Source organism: Callorhinus ursinus, unplaced genomic scaffold, assembly GCF_003265705.2.
Source record: "Callorhinus ursinus isolate GAN/ISIS: 27379988/994484 unplaced genomic scaffold, GSC_fseal_2.0 scaffold128, whole genome shotgun sequence".
In the NCBI taxonomy this organism is placed as follows: domain Eukaryota; kingdom Metazoa; phylum Chordata; class Mammalia; order Carnivora; family Otariidae; genus Callorhinus; species Callorhinus ursinus.
The window spans coordinates 157,705-180,244 of record NW_027397190.1 but is presented as its reverse complement, the minus strand read 5'-3'; the positions used below and the strand labels follow the sequence as shown (position 1 = coordinate 180,244).

Below are 22,540 nucleotides of genomic sequence, written 5' to 3'. Positions count from 1 at the left end.
TCCCTCTTTTCTCTGAATGGCTCTGTAATTCCTTTTAAAAGGAAGCATAATTCTTCCCCTATTTCTAATTTGTTTATTATCTCACTTCCTAAAAGGGTCAGGCCTTTATTCTGGCTTTTGAAATCAAACAAACCAAATCAAATAAAACATCAATTGACAACATTAAAAAGGTGTGTTTTTTTTTTAATATGTAATTTCTCTGAGCTTCTGAGAGAAACTCATTACACACCTCTAAGAGAAGCCCCATGAGGATCCCCCTCAAGGGTGAAGGAACTTCAGGGTTGTCTCAGATGACTCTCAGGTACAGTAGAAACAGAAAATAGTAATGAAGACATAAATGAGGTGAAGGACCCAGAAAGGAGAGCTCAGATCAAGAAACTCAGAGTAGCAAAAGCAGGGGTTGTTGAAAGGGAACCTGAGGGTACCCTGGGGAGACAGAGCCTTGCAAGTGCTAATGGGTAAAGGGGCTCTATAGGATAGGCAGGGATTTCCTGTGCACAGAGTCCTAAGGTCACCAAGTTGATTATACTTTCATAAGCTGTTCTGACTTATAGTCAAAAGCAGGTGGGCTGGACCCCAAGCTGTAAAGGATCCCACCTGTTTGTGTTTGACCCAAATCTTATCTTTCAAGTTGCTGAAGAACAACACAAGTTGACACCACAGCCTCTCCAGGCAGTTTACCAAAAGTTAGGACATTGACTGGGGAAGAGTGGCGCACTAAGAATTGGAATGTGGATCTTTGAGAGGATTCTGATGAATATGAGAACCCTAAATTCCAGTTTCACTGCACCTCTCTCTCCGTTAGAATCCAGTGCTCTTCCCCCACCTGAAGGCAGCCTTCCTTGTTGAAGGCTTTGTAACATTCTCATTGAAGCAATTAGCTTGCAAGAGAATGCTATTCTCACGGCCCACTCCACCAACTTTTGCTGCCTTCAGACCCATTACCTGCACACCATGGGAGATGAATACAAAGCCTGAACTGGGTAAAGAGGCATATACAAAGATTTTTTTTGTAGTTGTTATCAGAAGAATCCTGAATAAAATGTTTGCAAGTGATTTTATTGACATTATAAAAGGAGGAGAACAGTGTTGGATTGAGATGAATTTACTGATATAGATGTTCTTAGCAAATATTTGGGATTCATTGTTAGCATGAGCAGTTGATTATGACTCCTGCAGTTTGCTTTGTTGGTTGATTAATAGCTGGAGTAATTGGTGGCTACATTAAATGAATTTGAGATCCATAACTTCCTTGATTTAATGTAGAGGAAGGAATCTTTAGGCTTCTGATGGAATACATTTATGATAATAATGGAATGGAGTGAGATCCCTCATGCATTTTCTCACTTGGTTCTGCTAAGAGGGCACTGAGACATTCTTTTTACCAAAGTGGAAAAATATATTAATGAAAGGAACACTAGTATTCTTGAAGAACTCATATAAACCATTTTCTACTTGATAATGGAATGTTGCTGGGCATGTCCAATTTGATGCCTCTCTTGCCCAGCCTGACAGTGGTCCTGAGGTGGGCATCCCTGATCCAGCATTCCAGAGTCAAGCCTAGTTAGTGCTTTGTCCTTGGGTACCAGGAATTCTGGAGAAGATGCTCATTTGAGGTATAACCTTTTGTTTCACCCTGAATTTCCTTTAGCATTCCCTTGTAGGATAGGTCTACTAGTGATGAATTCACTTACTTTTTGTTTATTTGAGAATGTTAATTTCTCTTTCATTCTTGAAGGATAATTTTGCTGGATATAAAGTTCTTAGTTGACATTGTTTAAATATGTTATCCCACTGCCTTCTGGCTTCCATGGTTTCTGATGAGAAATTGGCTGTTAGTCTTCTGGAAGATCACTTGTATGTTACAATTTGTTTCTCTCATGCTGCTTTCAAGATTCTGTCTTTTGATAGTTTGTAACATGTTCCACTGTATGTCTCTCAGTTTATCCTGCTTGGAGTTCACTGAACTTCTTGGATGTATAGATTCATGTATTGCATCACATCTGGGAAGTTTTTGGCCATTATTTCTTCAAATATTTTCTGCTCCCTATCTCTCTCTGTTTTTTGGGATGCCCACAATGTGCATTTTAGTACCTTGATAATGTTTAAGTTCTTTAGACTGTGTTCATTTTTCTTCATTCTTTTTTCTTTCTGTTCCTCTGACTGGGTAATTTCAATTGCCCTATAGTCAAGTATGCTGACTTTCAGAAGGATCTGAACAAATCTGCTGCTGGACTTCTCTAGTGAATTTTTAATTTGATCTACTTTATTTTCAGATCCAGAATTTCTATATGGTTCCTTTTATAATTTCTGCCCCTTTATTGATATTCCCTACTGTTCACACATCATTCTTCTGAATGCCCTTCGTTCCTTGTTCATGGTTTCCTTCAGCTCGCTGAGCACATGTAAGACAATTAAAGTCTTTGTGTAGTAAATCCAGTGCCTTGGTTTCCTCAGGGATGTTTACTGCCAATTTCATTTTTTCCTCTCTGAGTGTATCGTATGTTCTTGTTTCTTTGTAAGTTTTCATTGAAAACTGGTACTGGACATTTTGAATATTGCTATGTGCTATTATTATTTTTATCATTGCAATGAAAAATAATAAGCACTGGCCAGGATGTGAATAAATCAGAGCTTTCATATATTGCTGTAAAATTGTGCAGCTGCTATGGAAAGTAGTTTGGTGGTTCCTCAAGAAGGTAAACATATAATTACCATATGATTCAGCAATTTCCCTCCCACATACATATCCAAATAATATGAAAACATATATCCTCATAGAAACTTGTATATGAATGTTTAAAACAGCATTATTCATAATAGCCAAAATATTGAAACAGCTCAAATATTCATCAACAAATGAATGGACTTTTAAAAATGTGGTTTAGTGCTCATTTCTACAGCACATATACTAAAATTGGAATGATACAGGGATTAGCATGGCCCCTTTGTAAGGATGACATGCAAATTCATGAAGCATTCCACATTTAAAAAAAATAAATAAAAATGTGGCTTATATATACAATGGAATATTATTCAGTAATTAAAAGGAATGAATTATGATAGATGTAATTTGGATGAGCCTCAAAAACATTATGCTAAGTGTAAGTAGCCAGATACAAAAAATCATATACTGTATGATTCCTTTTATATGAACTGTCCAGAATTGGCAAACCCATAGAAAGAAAGATTAGTGGTCAGGGCTGGGGGAGTACGGATGAGGAGTGATGACTTAACGGCTGCAGGATGTTCTCCTGGGGTGATGAAAATGTTTGGAAATGAGAGAAGTGGTGGAATGTACTAAATGCTACTAGACTATACACTTTAAAATGACTAACTGTATGTTATGTGAGTTTCACCTCAATAAAAGAAAAACTTAGTAATCCATAGCTCATCTTCTATCTTCCAACCAATCATTTCCACTCAAAATTATCATTTATCTTATATTTTTAACCATAAGTAAATATTGCCATGATATATTGCTAGGTGTTAAAGTCTCTCCCTTTCCCCTTCTCTATCTATTGTAAAGTCAAGTAATAAAGTAAATTATTGGGACCCTTTTTCCATTTCCAATCAATAATGAACAATTACAACTTGTCTTTATGTTACCATTCTCTGCAAAGAAGGCTTATAGCAGCACTTAGTTGGTACATATCTGCAGGTGAGAGGGAGACATTATCTGAGTGCTAGCTATATTTCAGACACTATGCTCAGCTACTTACACATGATATCTCATTCCATTTTCATACAAATCCCGAGATAATATTATCCCCAATTTGTAAATGTGGTGATCTACAGTGGAGTTCCAAGGTGGCCCGAGGACATGCAGCTCATATGTAAAAACCCATATTAAGACTGAGTTTTGCATGACCCCAAAGCCTGTGTTCCCTCTCCTATGTACTATGTCATTCTAGCAAGTTCTTTGGAGCTCTACCAGTCACTGTATAACCGAGGATGATTTATCTGTTAAGTAAGGCCATGTATGTCAATGCCATCATTTTAATTTATGAGTGAAGCTGGGGCTTTCCCATATTAAGACAATATCTATAAAACTCGGCATTTTCTCTTTACCCATAGTTATGCTTATAATCAGTTATGAGACTTCAGACCAAAAGGCAAATATTAATAGTGGAAAATATTCAAGTTAACACACTTGTCAGCATATTTTTTTGTTTTACAATTGAGTCCTCTTTGATTGTGGGACATGCACTGGCATCAATAACTTACTCTAAATCTGTGGGTCCATCTTTTTGAGAAGAGGCTCTCCCTGGGTTCTGTGGCAAGGACAATGTCTCTGAAGGGGTGTGCTAAGCCTTCACCTGCTCGCTCTCTAGTATGCAGAGTTGGCACATGGCAGTGACAAGCTCACAAGCCACAAGCTCTTACCGCACAGCACAGGGTCCATGACAGAAGATGCACAGTGCTGCCTGGGTTCCTGGATGTTAGTGAGCAGTCAGGAAGGTTGAAACAGCCTTAGAGGGTAGGAGAAATGGCCCCTTATCTCAGATGGGCAGATCCCAAGCCATTAGACCACCGTTATCGCTTCATTTTCTTTTTGTCTTAGATACTTTCCTGGGTTGGAGTATAAACACCTCAAGGAGGGATGTGATGAACTAACACCTGGGTCACCCTCACTCACCCACTGCTACCTGAGCCCAGATTTTGATGCTGTACCTGACAAGTATAAAAATTCCATGGACATGGACATAGGAAAAATAATTGGATCAGAACCTGTAAAATTTCAACTAGATCCTACCTCAACTAGAACCATTATCTGAACTTCCCTTATATTTCTTGAAGCCAGAAGCAAAGGCAAGATGTAGGCTCTCGCTGAAGGCCTCTCACCCATGGGCTTCTGGTGCCCCACACTCGCCCATCGGTAAAAGAACAAAATGAGTGGCGATATCAACTTGTTCAAGGACTTCGGACATCAATAAAGTTGTCATTTCCCCTTCCCATAACCCAAATACCATCCTTTCATCAGTTCCTCCTGAAGCCACTTGTTCAGTGTGGTGGGACTTTGCCCTTTTCAGTGTGCCCCTTGATGAGGACAGGCAGTGCCTTTCACATTTACCTGGGGAGCACAACAGTACGCTTGAATGGTTGTGCCTCAGGGCCTCACTGACCCTTCCTCCTACTGTGCCCAGGTCCTTTATCAAGACTTAGAGGATCTAAATCACTCTTGAGATTCAATGCTGACACTATATGTAGATGATCATCTACATTTGCTCAGAGAACAAAACCTGTGAAAAGGACTCCATGCACTTTCAGCCTTGGCAGAAAAGGGACATAAAGTTTCAAAAGATAAATTACAATTTTGCAAAAACACAGTCCATTATTTAGGGTATGACCTATCTCAGGAGGAAAAAAAAAACACTCTTCCGATAGACTAAAGACTAGCCAAACTTAACCCAGGCCCCTCACAAAATGACATTTGGGAGGATTTCCAGGTGTAACTGGATATTACAGACAATGGGAGCCATTTTTTTTCTGAGATTGTGACACCTCCTTTATGAATTGACTAAGTTCTTGGGGAAGGACTGAGGGACATTTCCTCCTAGAGGCATTCTGGAACCTGAGGAAAGCTCTTCACCAGCCTCCTTTCCTGGCATCCCTAACTATGAAACTCCCCATCATCTATTTGTGGAAGAGCAATCCACACAAGCCATTGGAATTTTAACTCAACTTCTAGCAAAGCCCATCACTTATTACAGCCTTGGGTGGAAGTGCTCCACTCTATGAGGTCATCAGCTTGCTCTAATGGTTTCTGGTCTGCTCCCTGCTTCTGAAAATAGGCTGCTTCTAGGGACTCTCTGAAGCTCAAGGTCCCTTATTGAAATAGTCTTCCAGCTGGATGGAATTCTGTATGCTTCTTTATTTGTGAATCATGAACCAAGTTATGAAATCTGACTCTTTTGAATTTTACTGCTAGATTTGTTGTTAGTAATAGATGCTGAGGGGCCTTCCAACGAAGTTCAAGAGCAGTTTTCTCAGATGTGTCCTCCAATAGGCAAAACCTCTGGGTTGAAGGTCATGAAGAGGCTATTTAGAATGATGTGGTGGGAAGGCATCCTTCACCTGCTGGTGATGGAGGGTGTGGTACATGAGTCCCTTGCAATATATTCCCATGTCTGTGTGTAGCAGGGCAGGATTTAGTATCAGCGGTGAAGTCCCTAAATGCATAGGCTTTCCCCATTACCAGGTCATAGGGTAACTAATGTGTCCTTGAGGGAGTAAACCATGTGGCTGTAAGGACTAGTGTACTTTTGGCCAAAGGAACTCAGGGTTTCTGAAAATTTTGCTAATTTTAATTTAAGGATGCCTTTGGCTCTTTCAGACTTTCCAGAATACTTTGGATGGCAGAGGCGGTATAGTTTTTGAGAAAGTAGTAACTCTTTACAGAGTTCTTTCATAATGGTTCCTATAGTGTGCCTTGATCACTTGACATTAAAGTTGGGATGCCCCTGGTTGGAAACAAAATCAAAGATTTTAGCCACTGCAAAGGGCTACCACTTTTTGGCAAGGAAATACTTCAACCCATCCTGAAAATATGCATATAATAACTAAAACATTCAAATCCCATGGAGAGTGGAAGCCAGATAAAACCCATTGAAGATATTTAAAAGGCCCTTGAGGCTTTGGTTCCAGGCGATGTCCCATTATGATGGGTAATTCTATGTGTGAAGATTATGGGGTACCCAGACCAAGCATTATTTCTGTGTGTGTCTGTGCGTGTATTTCCAGATAAGATTAGCATTTGAATTGGTGTACTCTATAAAGCAGATTGCCCTCCCCAATATGAGTGGGCATCATCCAAGCCACTGAGGGCTTGAATAGAATAAAAGGAAGGAGGAATTAGCTCCTTTTTCTTCCTGCTTGCCTGCATTAGCTGGGCGCAGTCTTCTCCTGCCTTGGACCAGAATTCCTACCAACAGGATGTGGACTGGCATTGCGCCACTGGCTTTCTGGGTCTTCAGCTCACACCATAGACTGTGGGTTCTCAGCTTCCTTAATGGTGTGAATCAGTTAGTTCCTCATGATAAATCATCCTAGCCTGTGACTTTGCCCACGTCCCTCTCTCCCAGATAAAGAATCAATTATTAAAATCTATTTATCAGATTCCAGGTAATTCTAAATTTTAATTCAATAACCTTCATAGAGCAATGGGCAAAATACCTGCCACTTGAAAGAGAACAACAGAGATCCAAATAAACAACCACCTATGTCATAGGCAAGCCCTCTGTTCCTGGACCACCTACGTCATAGGCAAGTCCTCTGTTCCTGGATCTCCATGTGCCCTGGCTGGATACTACTTTTCTGGGGGCCAGTTGGTGCTGCTTGCCTCAGACTAACACCTCATTCACTTTAGGAAAAGTACTCTGAGACTTGTCTGTATACAGAGGCCCTATTCTGGAGACCACCAGGCTGGAAACCCTAACTCAGACATGAGCTCCAAAATGAGGCCACCTTGATTATTCAGGCACTTTTCCTGGATGGCTTTCTGATTCACTGTGATGCCAACAACCAGAGCAATGTTTCCAAAGGTAGGAACTCTACAGAGAGAAGGAGAGCTACTGTTTCCCATAGAGGAGCTGTGACCACCATTGCCCTGAAGAGCTGCAGACTGACATAAGTGGTGATGGGTGGTGGGGCTTGCTCTAGAGTCCTTGTTGGCTGGTCAGGGCAGCGTCTGTGCCACTGCAGATGCTTCTTGCTTTATTGGGATCAATGAAACAGAACAGACCATACCTTACCGTAAGGAAAAGCCATTTCTCTCTTCAACGTTAATCCTCATGGCCTATGGGATTTTTTTCTCTTGTCTGGGTTGGGCAAATGGGGTTCCTAGATCCAAAGCACCCTACAAGACTATGAACTGGGGACACCTGGGGGCTCAGTCGGTTAGGAGTCTGACTCTTGACTTCAGCTCAGGTCATGATCTCGGGGTCATGGGATCGAGCCCCATCTCAGGCTCTATGCTGGGTGTGGAAACTACTTGAGATTCTCTCTGTCCCTCTCCTTCTGCCTCTCCCCTGCTCTAAAAAGAAAAGATGAAAAAAACTATGAATTGTTCTTGTCTTTGTCACAGTGGTCATGATGCTGATCTGTCCCATTCTGTCTGGTCTTGGATGCTTCCGGGCAGCTGGTCTCTCAGGTCAGATTGTTGCCATGATCATGCAGCAACAGAAAGCACACATCTCCTGATATGACTGACTGTAGAGGCAACAAGACAGTCCCCAAGCTGTGAAGGTCCCCAGCCTCCCATGAATGGGTCAGCCTCTCACAGGTTTCAGAAAGACCCAGAAGGAGGGGAACTGGGAGACTAAATATACAAATGGACATTCACAGCAGTCTCTGCAGCCATCAGCCCAGAATGAGCACAACTTGGTCAATGACTGCCAGATTCCCCTGTTTTCTCCTCTTCCAAATTAGGGCCAGCCAGAGAAAGTACACTCCCCACAGGTGGATGACCCCCAGACATAAACTGTCACAACTTTGCTTAGCCACCTCCAACTTGCCTGTGCCAACAGCCTCCAATCGGAGCGTCCTCTCCTGCCCACTCCTGAGTTTCTACCAAACGCAAGTGATGGTGGCTGACTCACTTGTTCGTGCAGGATCTGGATAAAAGACAGCTGTGTGTGCTCACTTGGGTGTCTTCATTTATTTCACATGACAAACTGGGTTTATGTAGATTATGAGACTGTCTGAAACAGGTGCTAAAAACTGAAACTGGAGTGGCCTTTCCAAAGGTGCAAACAAACAAGTGTTTGTTTAGATCACCGCCTTGCTTTAAAACCTTTCATGGCTCCCCATTGCCTTTGGAATAAATTACTCTTTGTAATTGGACATAATCTATCCCTGATTGGTTTTCCAGCCTTCTGTCTCTTGCACTGATAACCAAATTGACCTTCTTTTATTTTCTGGAACATGTCTTGCTCTCTTTTCCTTTTGGGCTTTGGGACAGGCCATTTCTTCTACCTGGAATACTCTCCTATTTCTCTTTTCACCTGATTACATCTTCAGTATAGACATCACTTCCCTGTCCAGCTCTTCCCAATGCCTGCCTGGGTAAGTTGCTCCTCCTATTGTTACTGGACTACACCATTATTCCACTGATTATTATCCCATTGATTACTTGGTTATGTTTACCATACCACTGTAAGCTGAATTACACTGGTCATACACCACACCAAGCTTGACTCTGTCAATCCTCCTTGTAGTGTTACAATTGTTCATGTAGATAATCTAAATTAAGGTATCTGAAAAATTTCTTCTGAAGAAATGATTTCTAGAATTAATTATGATAGAATTACTTTCTATTGGCATGGGATCTAATGCCTTGTCAGTTACATAGTATCACCAACACCACCCTTTCACAAAGATGGCACTGAAGGTGAAGAAGGAATCCCCTGCCCTTCCCAAAGTTGAAGCCAAAGCAAAGGAGCTTTGAAGGCCAAGAAATCAGTGCTGAAAGACGTCCACAGTCACACACGAAAAAGATCTGCACATTACCTACATTCCAATGACCCAAGACACTGCATCTCTGAAGGCAGCTCAAATATCCTTGAAAGAGTGCCCCCAGGAGAAACAAGCTTGATCACTTGCCATACTGAGTCAGCCATGAAGAAAATAGAAGACAACAACACACTTGTGTGCACTGTGGATGTCAAGGCCAACAAGCACCTGGTCAAACAGTCTGTGAAGAAGCTCTGTGACATTGATGTGGTGAAGGTCAACACTCTGATCAGGCTTGATGGAGAGAAGAAGGCCTATGTCTCACTGGCTCCTGATTATGATGCTTTGGATGTTGCCAACAAAATTGGAATCATCTGAACTGAGTCCAGCTGGCTAAATATAAATAAAATTTTTTTCAGCAAAAAAAAAACCCCACCCACCAACACCAACTATACAGTTTACAAGTTTATCTTATTGTTATATTGTCATAAGAAACCTAGGAAGGTGGTTGTCTACAAAGTGATTTCTATTTTAACTTTATTATTGTATTAAAGTATAGGATCACAAGGTAGAAGTGACTCCAAGAAGCAAACTTCATCTACTGCTTTTTTTGTACTAGAACTTTTTTTTTTAATTATTTTCACATCCACTTTCTTACTTAATTCCATTGCTGTCTTTTTTTTTAAATTTTATTTGAGAGAGAGAGAGAGTGTGAGAGAGCATGAGAGGGGAGAGGGTCAGAGGGAGAAGCAGACTCCCCTCTGCGCAGGGAGCCTGATGTGGGACTTGATCCCAGGGCTCTGGGATCATGACCCGAGCTGAAGGCAGTCGCTCAACCAACTGAGCCACCCAGGCGCCCTGTACTAGAACCTTTGTGTTCAGTTCTTTACTCTCTCTCATCCATGTTCATAGCTTAATTATCATCTACATTATGGTAACTTTAAATTTATATTTCTACCCTAGGCTTTCAGATCCAGACTCCCAGAGGTCTTAATAGCCATATCCAATGTGGCCAAGACCAAATCTGTGATCCCTCATTCTCTTTCCTGTTTCCACTGTCCGTTTCCCTATCTTTTGAGGTTTGCATTAAAATATATATATTTATTTATTTCATTCGAGTACAGTTGGCTCACAGTGGTACATTAGTTTCAGGTATACAGTAATGATTCAACATCTCTATAGTGGTGCTGCGCTCACCACAAGCAGAGCTAACATCTGTCACTGTATAGCACTATGATGATACCTGATTATATTCCCTGTGCTGTACCTTTTATTCCTGTGATTTATTCATTCCATAACTGAAATCCTGTATCTCCACTCCCCTTCACCCATTTTGCTTATTTCCCTTCCCTCCTCCCCTCTGGCAACCATCAGTTTATTCTCTGTATTTACGGGTGTGTTTGTTCATTTGTTTTGCTTTTTAGATTCATGTATAAGTGAAATCATTTAGTATTTGTGTTTCTCTGTCTGACTTATTTCCCTTAGCATACCCTCTAGGTCCATCTATGTCACGGATCTCATTCTTTTTTTTTAAAGAGTAAACTGTTTTGTTTTTGTTTCTTTTTTTAAGATTTTATTTATTTATTTGAGAGAGAGAGAATGAGAGAGAGAAAGCACATGAGAGGGGGGAGGGTCAGAGGGAGAAGCAGACTCCCTGCTGAGCAGGAAGCCCGATGCGGGACTCGATCCCGGGACTCCAGGATCATGACCCGAGCCGAAGGCAGTCGCCCAACCGACTGAGCCACCCAGGCGCCCGATCTCATTCTTTTTTTATGGCTGACTAATATTGCATTGTAAATATACACCACATCTTCTCTATCCATTCATTAGTAGATGGATACTTGGGTTGCTTCCATATCTTGGCTATTGTAAATAATTCTGCAATAAACATAGAGGTGCATGTATCTTTTTAAATTTGTGTTTTTGTTTTCTTTGGATAAATACCCAGTAGTAGAATTACTGGATCACATGGTATTTCTATTTTTTATTTTTTGAGGAACCTCCATGCTGTTCTCCACAGTGGCTGCACCAGTTTGCTTTCCTACCAACAGTACATGAGGGTTCCCCTTTCTCCATGTCTTCACCAACACTGGTTGTTTCTTGTCTTTTTGATTCTAGCCATTCTGATAGGTGTGAGGTAATACCTCATTGTAGTTTTGATTTACATTTCCCTGATTATTAGTGAAGTTGAACATCTTTTCATGTATCTGTTGGCCATTGGGATGTCTTTTTTGGAGAAATGTCTATTCAGGTCTTCTGCCCATATTTCATCAGATTATTTAGTGTTGAGTTGTTCAGTGCTATCCTTCCCGACACTTCACTCACAGCAGCGTCCAAACTATCACCATGTATTGTTCACTTCACCTCCTAAGTATCTCTCACAGTTGTCTGCTTCTCTTCATCTTCAGAGGTCCTACCCTAATCTCAGCTCCAAACTACCATCATCTTCCACCTTCCACTCCAACAAGCTAACTCTTGTTCCTACATCTACCCTTCTCCCATCTCTATTCTTTCCTCCCTGCTATAGTCAGCTCTACTTTTCGGATACAAATATAATTCTATCAACCCACCCAGTGAAAACACTTCATTGGCTTCTCATTCCCAGTGGCTTCATGATCTGGCCCTCACCTACTCTTGTAGTGTTTTTCTTCTCACAATCTGTGCTTCAGTCATTCTGGTTTCTTTCATCAATCTGCCTAGGCCATGCTCCCTCCAGGCACAGGGCCTTTGCAGGTGCTGTTCCTGCTGCTGGAGTCATCTCCCCTTACCACGTCTCACTGCTTTGATCCACTAATGTTTTCTTGTCCTTCTGACCTCAGGTTGTTGCTTCCTTAAGAATGCTACTCTAGATCAGGTTTCTGCATCACAGACACTTGGAGAGCATACCTTCTTCAGGAGTGTTTACCTCAGTTTATAATTAAACTCTCATTGTGTAGCTATTTCATGTAATGATACTCTCCTCCACTGGATCCTAAGCTTTTGCTTTCTGCTCATCACTGTCTCCTTGGCACCCAGCAGACACACAAAAAGTATATCCAGAACAAAGGCAAGAGAGGCGTGATTAGATGTAAGTTGTTCACAAAGAATAACTATCCCTCTTTTCTGTAGAAATTTCAGCGGTTTTAGATTAACCTTAGCAATTTATTTTATTGTAGATGAGCATGTGTACAGTTTGTTTGTAGATCAACCAGGGTTGCCAAAAATAGCTGTATACTGTGCATACTCCACATGGAGACAAACCTAGGCGGGAGTGGGGTGGGAGCTGAAATCAAGACCACTCTATTCACCCTGGTCTGTGTCTCAGAGGATAGGATGCTTCCCTGCCTTTCTTTACGTATAAAGGCACTTTATAATGGCACTTCTATCTCCAAGTCAGCGCCCACTGGGCACACAAGAACAAAGGGCTTCTCTGCTTTTAAATTTGGGCAAAGGTGCCTGTGGGCTGATGTGTCAGGCTCTGGGGCTAGTTCGAGATTTTCCTCTGTTCTGTGGTCACTCAGATTGCTCTCTTTATGCTGGACAATTATATTACAAATGCTGATTCTGATTATGGGTTGAACTAGATGAGAGAGTAGGAAGGATTCAGCATAGCACCTTCACTTTTAAACCCAACTGAACAACTAAAATCAAAGCATCTGTACTTGTACTGACACCAAGTTGGTTAAGGAAAAGCAGAACAAACCCATGTATGCGGTGACATGATTTGCTGACATCTCTGCCATTCACTTTCCTGAGTCTTTAAAAATAATCTTGACATGTCCCATTTGGTCATATTGCTCATTCCTTCTGTGGTGGGGAGGTACAGCTCTTTCAACATCAAAACAGTTGATTGTAGTTTGAAACATCATCCATTATATATCCATACTGAAGTATTTAGAGATGTAGTGGACTGATGTCATCAATTTTCTTTGAATGCATCAAAAAACAAAAAAAAAAGAGGATGGATCAAGAGATGCATAGTTGGACAGCTGGACGATAAAGCAAATAGAGCAAAATGTTAATTTGAAGATCTTGGTGATAGTGTTCACTGTATAATTGTTTAAACTTTTCAATATGTTTAAAATTTTTCATAATAAGATGGGAGAAAACTTTTATTCAGCTTTATTAAAGTTGTCTTATATTTATTAAAATATTTATTTATATTCTATTTCTTAAAGCAACATAGGCATCAGGGATACAATGGTGAAGAAGAAGACATGGTTCCCATTGGCACATCCTGAGAGACAAAAACATTAGCAGATGGTGATGAAACAACCCAGTGAGTGCAGTGACAGACACACAGAATATTCTGGAATACCAAGGAGAAGTGCCTACCACATTTTGAGATGTTTCTGCGTGGAGTGGTAGTGGTCAGGGAGATCTTCCTGGAAGAGAGGGCAGCAGAACTCAGCCTTGAATGGCAATGGAGTGAAAATTAGTTCAGGTTGTGGGGAGGACAGGAATTCCATAGACACTGTGTGGTATTTTTGATAGCAGGAGATGGGCTGGGACTGGTCAAGCTTGGAGAGCTTATGTGCCATGCTGACCACTGGGCTTGATCCTGAGAGGATGTGGAATGGCTGAAGATAGGAAGAGGAATGGAGGGGTCCAGTTTGTCTTAGCTACATCACTAGGATGGATGACTAGAGAATGTACCTGAGGAGCCAACATTGGAGATAAGGTAGGTGCTTGTGTTGGTGTTCATTAGGTGGTGACCTGAATTCCAAGGTGCTGGTGAGACAACAGATTTGAGGAATGTTTAGGATGTAAAATTGGAAAACTGGAGATGGGAAAATGAAGGACAGTTAAGCACACCATTTACTGTAATTACAAAGAGGGATGATGGGCTATTTGGAACATTTTAAATATGAGGTGCCTATGGGAGGCCCAAGTGGGGCTGCCCAATTGGCAGCCAGAAAAATAAAAGTGAAGCTTAGGAAAGAGATACATATATTGATTTAGAATTGAAATAATGAAATTTGAATGTGCAATTGATATTAAGAAGGGAGAGTATGCAGAGTAATAAAATGAGAAGGATGCGATTTCCAGTACCTAGTACAGTGCCTGGCACATAGGATGTGGGTGATGAGTATGTGCTGAAAAATGAATGAAAGTGGCCATAATCCTGGAGATCCACATTCAAGGATGGGCTGAGGGAGGGAAGCTGATGAAAATGTAAGGAATAGTCAGAGACCTTGGAGATGAAAGGGCACATCTGGGAGTTGTCAGGGAGAGAAGGGCTTGAGGAGAGGGAGAAGGGTTACAAATGAAGAAGGAGGACTCTCATCTGTTCTTGGGTCCAACAGTTATGAGGTCACTGGTGACCCAGGAGTTTCTGCAGAGTGGTGAAGGTCGTGGTGAGAGAGCATGAGGATGTAGAGTCCAGGGAGTCCAGGCAGTGTTGGGAGAAATGTGACCAAATGTTCTCTTTAGAGCACCTTGATCTGGATCAAGGGGGACTAGAAGGCTTTAACTTTACTTTTAATCACACCCATGATTTCAAGGAAGACGTATAGGGATATCATACCCATTTAGCACTGTGATTCATTATCACATTAAATCATAATTCATAAATAAAGATCAAACTCTCATTCACTTGTGTTCCTGTAGGGAAAAAAGCAAACTGTGGTCATGTAATATCAGTCCAGAATTTAACACATTTTTAAATTAATTCAGACGGTTATTTAGTACCTGTTCTGTTTTTGGTCACTGGGCTGTACTGAGCAGAAGCTCCCAGTAAAGAGGGAGAAGCTGAAATTATGGGAGAGGGATGACTGAACATGAGGTGCTGGGCAGGGCCAACAGGTCCAAGGAAAGACAGACTGGGGGGAACATGGGCAGACACATCACCTGAAACTAGCTCTAAGGTCAGGGTGGTTGTTGAGGAAACAGGTGTGCATGGCGCGGCGGGGAGGTTGAGGAAGACCAAGTTTGACGGTCTTGGTGTTCCAGAAGGAGACGTGGTCTTCTGCTGAAAATGAAGCTGAGGAGGTGCAGGCGTTGCCCAGAGAAGGTCAACGAGGAGGGAATGGTCATTAAGGAGCAGGGATAGGACAAGGACCGGGTAAGAAAAAGGAGGTTTTGCATGCACACCTGGCCACTCATTTAAGTGCAAGATCCCTGAGGGCGGTAGGGTCCTTATCTTCCCCTCCGCAAGTCTGACTCAATGGATGAAGACCCAAAGCTATTTTGAAAGCTCCTGCTCCATGTATTTACTTATTTTGAGAAATACAATATTATTGCTTCACAATTAAATTCTGGGCAAAAGTGAACTTTTAGGCCTGTTAATAGTTTTTACAAATGTATGCAATTAACCTCTTCCCTACACAACAGATAGTAGCTCTAACTAAAAAATCAGAATTCTCAAGAAAAAATGTGACAATTTTCTCAGAAAGAATTGTGAGTTCAGGAGCCCCCAGCCAGCCAGTTCCCCCAAGATGTGTCACTTTCAAGGGCACGGTTGTCAAACTTCTAATAGCCCAAGTTGTGTTCTCCAATGGCAGCGCAGGCTTCTCCTCAGAGCTGGCTTCCTATTGGCTTTGAGATGTGGGCGGGGCCACCCATTCCTGCGAGTATCACTAGCTCCACCCCCATTCCGTGCAAATGAAGTCAAAGCTCTGGCGAGCCCACGTGATTGGTCACGTGGCCGATGATACCCTCGCCCCACCCCCTTCAATGACGTCATCACCTACTCACACTCTCTCGAGAGTTTGCAGAGATGCTAGTAAGAGGCTGCAGGCCAGCCCACTGTGGCAGGATGGGGGTTAGGGGCGGGGGCCTCAACAGGGGACCCCCTACTCCCACTCCAGAGCCCTCCAGTCCAGCTTCAGGCAGGGGCCCCAAGGGTCCTGTGGGGCAGTGCCCGGGGGGGGGGGTCCCAGGCACACTCTCCCCCCATTGGCTGGCTGTACTGGCATGCAAATGAGGGCGCGCGTCACTTCCGGAGGCAAATCGAGCGCCATTTTCTCTTTCTGGCGGTGCTGGGAGGAGGGGACGGGGTCGCGCGGGGGTGGGCGCGCGCCGAGGCGGGGGTCCCGCCGCGCTGGGCGGAGGCGGGCGCGGGCGCGGGGCCCCAGCGGGCCGCGGCGGCGCGGCGAGAGGCGGCGGGGGACGCGGCGGCGGCGCCTTGGGCGCCCAGCGGTAGGTGCGACCCCGGCCCAGCCCCGCGGCGACGCCCCCGGCCCAGGCGCGCTGAGTCGCGAGGGCGGCCGCGGCCCCGCCCCACCCCGCCCACAGCCCGCGGCCCGCGGCCGCCTCGCGAATTCCGAGGCGCTCTCCGGGCGCGGGGTTCGCGGCCGGAGCGGCGCCCGTCATCCCTCCGCGTCACGTGGGCGTCGGGGGTGGTCGCCGGGGGAGGGGGCGGCCCCGCGGAGTGGGGGGGGGGCGCGGGGAGGGCCGCCGCCGCGGGGCGCGCCTCCCCGCAGCCTGGTTGCCGGGCACCTGTCCCGGGAGCAGCCTGGGGTGACCGCCGAGGCTGGCCCCGCGGGTCCGGTGGCGCTGAGCTCTGGCCTGCGGCGGTTTCAGCTCGGGCTGGGAGGGCGGTGGGAGGGCGGCCTCGCGGCCCCGGCCTGAACGGGGTTGATGGGTATGGAGATGTTGACATTGAGATGCTAACTTCTCTTCTGCCTTTGCTGGCTGCGTGGACACCGGCTGTGTTCGCAGAATTTCTGCTAACATTGGGCTGTGGAACGTCAGAGATGAGACCTGCGTGTTGGGAGGGTGCGCACTTGCATCCTGATGGGTAGTGGAGGTGTTCTCTTGAACGTGAGCGGAGGACTCGCTGGAATGCTGTTCGCACTCGTTACAGTTGAATGGGGGGGTCGCGGCCTTCCCCTGCCCGGAGCGGCGCGGAACACCGGTGTGCTGCAGGCAGGAGGACTGGAGGCTGGGGCCCGGAGCGGGCCGCGGGCCGCGCGCCAAGCCCAGGGTCGTCTTCGGCCGGAGGTAGAGAGCATGCCTGGGTTTAACTCCCCGGAAGGAACGCTGGAGAGCTGGCGGCCGATGGCCGAGCTTGGATGTTTCGGTTGGAGTTGGCGGTGTTTCGGGGCGGAAGTGACGGACCTGCGTGTGGAAGGGGACTGACAAGAGTGGGGGAGACCTGTCGAGTTGTCTGCCCAGAGGTGCAGTTAGGGTCAGGCGTTGATGGGGGGTGGGAGGTGAAGGCGCAGCTGTGGGAAGCGGCTTACCTGGACGGTGGACACGTCCCGGGGCGCCTTCCGCACGCAGCTTTGCCGTAGGCCCTCGGTGAGTCGGTAGGTGTGGTCCCTTCGAGGGGCCAGATTGCCAGCGTTCTGCGTGTGGTCCCCGCCGGCTGCCGCACACGTGTTAGGGCCCCGTGTTACCCAGGAGCACACCCGAAGGCGCAGGCCCCAAGGGTTGTGTACTCTTGAAGCTGCTGGAAACCGAAGTCCTGTATTCCAGTGGTCGGGACACTTCAGGACGTTGGTGGAGTCTCGAATGCTGTTCTTGTGCTAACTCATTCGTGCTCACGAACTGCTTGCTGCAGCAGCTTGTTCTCCCCTGTTTTACAGGCGGGCACCGAGGCCCGGGAGTAAGTGACTTGCCAGAGATAACACAGCTTGTAAGTTGTGGGGCTGATTTGAACCCAGGAAGGACAGTTCCAGAATCTTTGCTGGTGAGACCATGATGTAGTGTTGGCACTCATGTGAAATCCTTTGAGAACTTAGATTTCATAGGAACTCCGAAGTTCTGTGGCTTAAAAATATTATTTATTACCAGAACCACTAATTTTTTGGAGTGTTATTTTTTCCAGAATGGAATGTTCTTAAATGACCGTGATACTAAAAAACAACAAAAGAAATCCTGTAAGTGCCCTTTGGGAAATAATGTTGTCTTGTGCACATGAGTGGAATTTTGGTAGGTCTATGTGTACCACACATGGACATTAGAGGTAATGTACTGTGCGCTGAGGTTGATAGATTAGTGCAGCTGTGTCAGTCTGCTGTTTCCTAATGGTGAAGGTATAGATTTAACGTGCTTGTTTTGGGGGGAACCACACTAACAATGGTGCAGAAATGGGGTTGCTTACATTTGAGAATAAAAAGTTCTTATTCTCCAGGTTCAGGAAAGAAGACTGATATTTCCTTGGCCCTACTCCCAAGCCTTGAACAAGTAACTACGGGACCCGTTTAAAACTTGCCCCATCAGGGCACCTGGGTGGCTCAGATGGTTAGGCGTCTGCCTTTGGCTCAGGTCATGATCCCAGGGTCCTGGGATTGAGTCCCACGTCGGGCTCCCTGCTCCTTGGGAGCCTGCTTCTCCCTCTGCCTCTCTCTCTCTGTCTCTCATGAATAAATAAATAAAATCTTAAAAAAAAAAAACCAAAAAAAAACCTGCCCCATCCCTGACAGCCTCATTCAGTATTCTCCTGAGAGTTAGCCAGTCTGCAACAGCCTTCAGGAACCAGCCTCTGATAATCAGCCAGTCCCTAACCTGGTGCTTCTGGAAGTCCACCAATCCTTGTATGCCGTGCTTCTCAAACTCTGTAATAAGATCAGTGCTTACTATGTAAAGCCATACTTCTTTGCAAGCAATAAATTTAGCTTCCTTGTTTCAGATATATGTGGATGATGGTCTTAACCTTGGATAATTCTGTTTAACAGCCAGCTCTGGGGAAAGAAGAACCCCAGAGGGTAGAGAGGATAATGGAACTTTAAGGAGGAAATGAAAACAAGTCTGATAGAGTTGAGTGGAAAGCATCTTAATTTTTGAGGCTTGCTCTGGCCAAAGAAGCCAGTGTGGGCTTGAAAGTGACCTTGTGTTTAGTTTTTAGGAACACCTATCATGAGGTTCTTGACAGCTCCTCTGTTAGGTGAGGCTTTGGAGCTTGAACTCACGACCCTGTGATCAAGACCTGAGCTGAGATCAAGAGTCAGGCGCCCAACTGGCTGAGCCACCCAGGCGCCCCTAGGTGAGGCTTTTGAAGGCTGGAACCCAATTCAGTGCGTTTCGTTTTTTTTTTTTTTTTTTTAAGATTTTATTATTTATTTGACAGAGGGTGAGAGAGGGAACACAAACGGGGAGTGGGAGAGGGAGAAGCAGGCTTCCCGCTGAGCAGGGAGCCCGATGGCGGGGCTCAATCCCAGGACCCTAGGATCGTGACCTGAGCCAAAGAAGGCAGACGCTTAATGACTGAGCCACCCAGGCGCCCCTAGTGCATTTCATTTTTAGTAATTTTATTATTTTTTTACTTTATTTCCTAGGATTTAATATTCTTCAGTTATAAAATGCTAAATGATCCTTCAGTCTCTCCTTTTACTGAACCTAAGATCTACTTTTGACAGAGATAATGAGATTTGGAAAACTCATTCCAAATTAGCTTCTCAGAAACTTTGTATTTCCTTTTCCCCCTGGGAATTTCTCCCACTTACATGTTAACCCTTCCTCCCCCAACCCCACCCATTTGGTTCCAATCTACCTTTTTTGGTTTTACTTACTTTTGGCCAAATATATTGAGACTTTTCCTTTACCTCAATCATTTTTCAATGCTGGTCTGTTCACCTACACTGTTTTGGGCTCTGACTCTAACCCTCCCATAGCCTTTTTGAACCTTTTCGCACTTTCTGCATGTCTTATGATTCCTACCCTGTTTTAGTTTATCTCTTTTATTCTCTTATTGTGAACATTTGCTTTATATTACACTCTGTGATAGGCCCCAGACATGCAAAGAAAACATATTTCCTACCCTGAAAAAGTTTAGTCTAATAGGAAAAATAGATATATACATAGAAAATTGGAACATGGTGCTATGCAAGAAGTGTAAGCAGCGGGGCATCAAGCATACGCTGGGGCAGGAGGGGTTATAAGAGGGCTGTAAAAGTGGAATTGCTGACTCGTAGACGTTTTCATTTAAAATCTTGGGAGATACAGCCAAATTTCTACTTAGTTTCACTGCCAATGAATATTTTTAATCTTTAAAAGTTATTCTGATTGTACCTGGCGTTCTTTAATTTGATTAGACTGATTGTTTTTTAGCTTTGATAGCTTACACATTAAAAAAACTTTTTGAAATAGTTGCAGATTCATAGAAAATTGCAAGTATAATGCAAAGAACCTTTCCCCCTGAAATATCTGAAAGTAAGTTACCAAACAAGATGCCACATTACCCCAAATATTGTCTGTTTCCTACAATAAGAGCATTCTCCTACATACCCAGAATATAGCCCTCAGAATCAGGAAATCGATACATTATTATCCTTGATCCTCAGATCCCATTGAAATTTTGCCAGTGCTCCATTAACATTTCTGGTAAAAGAAGCAACTTAGAATTGCACATTGTATTTATTTTTAGTCTCTTGCAGTGGGAAACAGTTCCTTAGTTTTCCTTCCATGATCTTTTTTTAAAAGTGTGTAATTCATGTAGAGTTGTATAGCCATCACCACAGTCTAATGATAGAACATTTCTGGCACACTCCAGAAAACCTGTTTCCACTCCCAGCCAACTGCTAACCTACCTTCTATGTCTGTAGAATTGTCTCTTCTGAATATTTCACATAAATGGAGTCAGACAATGTGAGAACTTTTGCATCTGGCTGCTTTCACATAGCATAATGTTTTTGAGATTCATTCAGGTTGTGGCATACATCAGTACCTAGTTTTTAATGCCAAGTAGCATTCTTTTGTATGGGTATACCACATTTTGTTTATCCATTTACCATTTGAAGGACATTCAAATTGTTTCCACAGTTTGGCTGTTATGAGTACCGCTACCTTGTATGGTCTGGACACTTCTGAATATTATAGGCTAGTTATATTACAGTGTCTATTAATTGGTCTAAGACGTCTACCAGACTTCTTTGAATTGCTTTTTCCTTAGGTTATTTATTTAGAGGGTGGGGAGGGGCAGAGGGAGAGGGAAAGAGAGAATCTTAAGTAGATTCCATGACCAGTGTGTGGCCTGACACTAGGCTTGATCTCACGACCCTGAGATCATAATCTGAGCCCAAATCAAGAGTTGGACGCTTAACTGACTGAGCCACCCAGGAGCCCCTTTCCTTTGGTTATTATTAAGTAATTTTTAGGGAGGTGCTTGGAAATCCTGTACGTATCCAGTTCCTCATCAGATTTTCAGTGTTTTTAATTATTTATATCATCATGGACTTAAGTTTATATTCCGGGTTATATTTTAGTTACTGTTGATGTATGCCAAATCACCCCAGAACTTCATAGAATAAAACATTTGATTAAAACCTAGTAATTCTTTGAATCTGGAGTTCAGACCGGAGCAGGGGAATGTGGGAAGACCCAAAGGCTGGGGTGACTTGACAGCCAGGTGTCTAGAAGTATCTTCACTTACATGTCTGGTGATTGATGTTGGAACATCTCCATGTGGTCTCTCCATGTTGAGCTAGTTGGGCTTCCTCAAGACATGGTGTCTGGCTTCTAAGAGCGATGGTCGCCAGAGAACAGGCAGAAGCAAGTAACAGTTGTATGCTCTGGTCTTGGAAGTCACATGGCATTACTTCTGCCATACTTTATTGGTTGAGGCAGCCACAAGGTTCTGCCCAGGTTCAAGGGGTTCAAGGGGCATAAACGCCCCGCTTTGGGGGAGGACTATCAAGATCTCATACGTATTTTTTAAAATACTTATTTACTTATTAGAGCATGTGTGGAGGGAGAGGGAGAGGACGTTAAGCAGACTCCATGCCCAGTGCAGCAGCCGATGTGGGGCTCAATCTCATGACCCTGAGATCATGCCTGAGCCAAAATCAAGAGATGCTTAACTGACTGAGCCACCCAGGTGCCCCAAGATCAAATTGTAAAAGAGCATGTGGGACAGGAGGTACTGTTGCATTGTGTTTGGAAAATTCAGTGCCACAGGTTGTAATCTATTACTATCATTTATTTGATGCCCGAATTGTCCCATATTTGGGTTGTGGGAATTTATTTAACTTGGTTTCTTTTGAGTCATTTTGACATGTCTCACCATTCTTTGAGCAACTTTCCTATTTTCTGGTACAGGACAGTCTTGGCTAGTCTTGTCTTTTCCATGCTTCAGCCCTAGAATCAGCCATTTTTCTAAGGAGCCCTGGTTCTTTTTAATGGAAGGTGGTGTTTAGAAAGTAAGATTTGAGGGGCGCCTGGGTGG

General features: G+C 43.9%; 1 protein-coding gene and 1 non-coding gene across 5 annotated transcripts in view; both read left to right on the top strand.

The window, feature by feature from the left end:
• Window positions 1-2,887: 2,887 nt before the first annotated feature.
• Window positions 2,888-2,991, top strand: LOC112814647 (U6 spliceosomal RNA). Its single transcript, XR_003205834.1, has one exon. It is a non-coding gene; the product is annotated as a U6 spliceosomal RNA (small nuclear RNA).
• Window positions 2,992-16,433: 13,442 nt separating this feature from the next.
• ADNP2 (ADNP homeobox 2) overlaps window positions 16,434-22,540 on the top strand; it is a 36,286-nt gene continuing 30,179 nt past the window's right edge. Inside the window, exons 1-2 of one of the 4 annotated variants that reach the window (XM_073890123.1) lie at window positions 16,442-16,572; window positions 17,964-18,067. The gene's annotated coding sequence lies outside the window, so the exon portion shown is untranslated. Of the gene's footprint in view, window positions 16,573-17,847; window positions 18,068-18,903; window positions 19,364-22,540 lie in introns of those variants that run through there. The other 3 variants (XM_025860242.2, XM_025860241.2, XM_073890124.1) reach the window with 3 other exon arrangements.